This window comes from Mus musculus, chromosome 1, assembly GCF_000001635.26.
Source record: "Mus musculus strain C57BL/6J chromosome 1, GRCm38.p6 C57BL/6J".
NCBI classification, from domain to species: domain Eukaryota; kingdom Metazoa; phylum Chordata; class Mammalia; order Rodentia; family Muridae; genus Mus; species Mus musculus.
The window spans coordinates 131,771,505-131,776,722 of NC_000067.6; positions in this window are offsets into that span (position 1 = coordinate 131,771,505).

The window sequence follows — 5,218 nt, forward strand, 5'->3', positions numbered from 1 at the left end:
TGTGTGTGTGTGAGAGAGAGAGAAATGAAGGGGTTTTAATGAGTGCCAAGAAGATCCTTCCAAACCAGGGCTCTGTGTCACCCTGAGAGGAGGCTGTGGGGTGTGAGGTTTCCTCACAAGTCTCCTAGCAAGACTGCAGATCTGTTTTCCTTGGAATGAATACATTTTGATGAGCCAGGCAAAGACCAAATTGGAAAGAGAAGACTGAGCTGAGGGCCCCACTTATTCAGTGCCACTTTGGAGAGGCAACTCTGTGCTTCTGTAACTAGAAAGGAAGTTTAACAGTTTGGGGTAGTGGTGCACACCTATAATCCCAAAACTTGGGAGCTAGAGGCAAGAGTATTAAGAGCTCTAGGCCATTCTTGGCTATATAAAGAATTTGGCATGAAACACTATCTCAAAACACACACACATGAGTGCACGCACACAGAGAGAGAAAGAGAGAGAGAGAGAGTCAAACCCTCCTCATACCTTCTGCAGACTCTCTCCTCATCAATTCTCCATCTGTGAAAAGTCTATTAGAGAGTGTGGTGGTTTGAATACACTTGTCCCAGGAGCAGCACTATTAGAAATGTGGCTTTGGAAGGAAGTATGCCACTTTAGGGGTGGGCTTTGAGACCCCTCCTCCTAGCCACATAGGAGACAATCTCCTCCTGATTGCCTTCAGAACAAGATGTAGAAGTCTCAGCTCCTCCAGCACTCTGCCTGCCTGGACACAGCCATGCTTCCGACCATGATGGTAATGAACTGAACCTGAACTTGCAAGCCAGCCCCAATTAAATGTTGTCACAATATAAGAGTTGCCTTGGTAATGGTGTCTCTTCATAACAATAAAATCCTAAGATAGAAGTTGGTACCGGGGACTAGGGTATTGCTGGGATAGGCCTGATTATGTTTTTGTTTAGAAGAATGTGGATTTGGGGACTTTGGATTTGGAAAGCAGTGAAATGCTTTAAGTGAGGCTTAATGGGCCATTCTAGCAGGAATATGGAAGACATTGGTGCTGTGGGTGATTTGAACTATGCAGACCTGGCCCAAGAGGTTTCAGTGGGGAAGAATTTCAGTATGTGGCCTAGAGACTGTTTTTGTGATATTTTGGTCAAAAATGTGGCTGCTTTTTGCCCTTGTCTGAACAGTCTACCTGAGGCTAAAGTAAAGAGATTTATATTAGTTGTGTTGACAAAGGAAGTCTCAAAAAAGCCCAGCAGAGACCTTGTTCTCTGGTTTAGTCTCATGAGGAACATTTTGATCAAGCACAGCAAGTTTAGAAAGTAAAATTATAAAATGTATGGTTCAAAGAATAGAGGGGCACCAAGAAGTAGAATGGAGCTGAATCCTATATTCAAGGAGAGAAACAGAGTGGTGAGCTCAGGGCAAGATCCCACCTAGCTAAGTTTATTGTTTATGTGTTTGCAGTTGAACAAAGGAGAGTTATGTCATGTTAGGCACTATTACCTGTTTTATTATTGTTTTCATTTGGACTTTTAATCTGGAATGAACTATAATCCAGAAATGGGGAGACACACTTGTGATCCAAATCTTGAAACTGGAATACACAGGCTATTAATCTGGATCTTGAGAAATAGTGGCCCTGAAAAGCTTTGGCCCAGGCATGGTAGTACATACCTTTAATCCCAGGAGACAGAGACAGGCAGATCTCTGAGTTCAAGGCCACACTGATACAAAGCAAGTTAGGTCCAAGCATAGTGATATATGCCTTGAGTCTCAGCATTCAGGGAACAAAGCCATGCAGATTTCTAAGTTCAAGGTCAGTCTGGTCTACAGAACAAGTTCCAGAACAGCCAGGTTTAGGCAGTGAGGGAGTTGGGAAACAGAAAGCTGGTTGATAATGTAATAGAACAAGGGGGACATATTCCAGCCCCAGCAAGCAGCAGAACTCAGCATCTTCAGACATGTGGCTCTGGGTTTCCAGTCAAGAATAGAAGGGATTACTGGGAAAATTGTTCTGGTTAGCTGACATTAAGAAATTAAGGGTGACTAAAAGGAGACCAGCTGGCATTATTGAGGTGAAATCTTCTAGGAAGTATTTCCTGAGAGCATGAAGAAGCTGTGTTCCAGAGATAGCCAAGGTTGTACCTCATGCTGCAGCTGAATTTGGTAATGTGTAAGAATTACCACATGGTACTGGTTTTGAAGCCATGGAGTGGTCATGGAGAGCAGCTGAGGTTTGGCACTCTGAAAGGCCAGGGGAGGCCATTGGTGAAGGTGTAGCCTCAGTGGCAGTTGACTGCCCAGGATTGAAGGGGTCATTGCAAAGAAGTTGAGGTTTGGCACCATGAAGAGAGTCTATGAGAAGCTATTGGTGAAGCCGAGTTACAGTGGAAGATCCCAGTATATTGGCGATGCCAATATCATGGGATGACCACCAAGAGCAGCTGCAGCAGTGGAGTGGAGTCAACCAGAGCCTAGAGTGTTACAGTGGGCAGAGCTGAAGAAGTGACCCAAGCCCTTTGGAAGAGCCCAGAAGAGCATGTGTGGATCCCAGACATTGGAACAAGAAGCTGTAAAGTTAAAGTTTCCTTGGAGACCCCAAGATATTAGAGATACCAGAGCTATGGGATACCTGCTGAGGAAAGCTGCTAGCAAGGAGTAGAACCAACTCAAGGAAACAATTTGTTGCTGCTGAATGCCAGATCTGCCAAAGGTAGTCAAAAAGGATTAAAAGGAGTTGGAGATCTGAAGAGCACTTTGACATTAGACATGGAGATGCAGAGTTTGGAGTTTGCCCAGCTGTAATTTGGACTTGTTTAGTCCAGTATTTTCTCACTATGAGTTTTTGGAATAGTAATGTATATTTTATGGTGTCTGAGTATGTTATCTTCTTTTTGATTTTGACTTTATAGGGGATTAGAGTTAAGTGATTGAATCAGTCTCAGAAGAGACTTTGAACTTTGAATTATTAACATTGTTGAGTCTGCTATAGACTATGCGGACTTTTAAAGTTGGACTAAATGTATTTTTCATTATGATACATTTAGGTATGGTCCCCAAAGGCTCATGTGTTTGGACAAGCCTGTGGGGCCAGGGAGTGGAATGTGGAAGTTTGAATATGGTTGGCCAGGGAGTGGCACTATTAGGAAGTGGGGCCTTGGTAGAGTAGGCATGGCCTTGTTGGAGGAAGTATGTCATTGTGGGGGTGGACTTTGGGACTCTCCTCCTAGCCACATGGGAGAAAATCTCTCCTGTTTACCTTCAGAACAAGATGTAGAATCTCAGCACCCTCTAGCACTATGCCTCCATAGATACTGCCAGGGTTCCTGCCATGATGTTAATTGACTGAACCTCAGAACCTGTAAGCCATCTCCAATTAAATGTTGTCCCAATATAAGAGTTGCCTGGGTCATGATATCTCTTCATAGCAATAAAACCCTAACAGATAGAGATCAATACCACCATTAGCCAGCAAAGCCTTTATGGAAGATGTGCTCTAACCCTGCCTTTCCCTCCCAAATGTGAGATCTTACATAGGTAACGGGACTTGGGTCCAACAAACTAGACTGTCTCTAAGAGGGTCAGAAAAACAGCAACGGTGAGAAGACAGAAAGAGGATGAAGTAGAAAGGGACAAACGGACCATAGAGAAGACAAGGCAAAGAGAAATAGTGAGCAGAGCAAAGGCATGCAGGGAATAGGAGACAGGAAACAGGAATAAGGAGAAATGCAGACATCGGAGGCTGGTGAGTTCTTAATTGACATTGAACATAAACTTAACCTGCTTTACCCTGCTGCTCAGGACCATGGGGATTTTTGGAAATTACCAATCATCTTCCTCCCCTTTTGAGTTTTGGATTTTCTTCTAGTGAACCCTTCATCTTAGCCTAATTCTCCCAAGAAGAATACCATCCAAGAACGTTTTTCTTTCCTAATTTCCCACCATTCTATCAGAGACCAGAGCTGGTGCACAAGCTCTTTAAGAGAGATGCCAGGAGATAGTGAGGAGCAAGACTGAGACCAAGAGTGCAGTGGAGGGAAAGGATGGGTCATGGTACCACCTGCCGAGATCGCTGCCTTCCAGGGATTCCTGGAGCTGCCATTACAGACTGTCCTGAAAACGTATTTACCTGTCACCCCATCTTGCTTTAGTTACGCATAGGTTGCTGTTGTGCTTTCAATAGGAAATACCCGTTATAGGTTCATGTATTTGAACATGTGGTCTCATTGGTAGTACTGTTTGGGGAGGTTATGAATCCTTTAGGAGATGGAGCCTTTCTAGAAAACACACATCACTGTGAGTGACTTAGGGGGCTTTATAGCCTCACTCCCCACCTCCTGATTTCTCTGTTTTCTGTGTCTCAGTGAAACTGTGACTCGAATGCTTTCAGTTCCTACTGCCATGTCATGCCTTTCCTGCCATGGTGGACTTGATCCCTCTGGAACCATAAGCAAAAAAGAAAAGTCTTTCTGCTATCACCTACATTTGGTTGTGGTGCTTCATGACAGCCATAGAAAAGTAGCCGATGCAGTGCCTTGACACAGTGAACTCTTCCATGCTACAGGCAGCATGGCTTTCCAGGGTGTTCCAGGAAAAGACAAACACCAGGAAGTGGGAGGTGGCAGGTAAGATCACTATGAACTCTCAGTCTGCATAGGCACACACAGAGGCATTTAAACGGAATGTAAATTTTTAATCTTTCTATCTTTAAAGCCTAATTCTTCTAGGTTATACAGCTGCACCATTAGGAGAAGGCCAGTGCACCATACTAACCAGGAATGGAGTACTTTGAAGACGGAGCCCAGCTGTAGAAGTCAGGCCCTAAGCAACAATAGTAAGAGCTCCTAACTCTAAGGTTTAATGCATAACAATGACATAGCTGGATTTCATCCCACTTTTCGGGCTTTTTAAACAATTTTTCAAATTTTTTTAATTTCATGTGCATGTATGTCTGTGTGAGGGTGAGAGTTACAGACAGTTTTGAGATGCTATGTGGGTTCTGGGAATTGAACCTGGACTCTCTGGAAGAGCAGCCAGTGCTCTTAACCGCTGAGTCACCTCTCCAGTTCCCTTAACAATTTTTTAAAGTTTTCTTTTTTAATTTTCTACTTGGAAAAAAAAATTCAAACTAAGAAAAAAGGTTGCAAAACCAAAATGAATACAAGAAATGCCATCCATGTCTTTACTCTTGTTGGCTTGTTAACATTTTATTCATTTTATTATTTCATTCTTTTTCACCCTCTACAGACACACATAACTTTTTCTG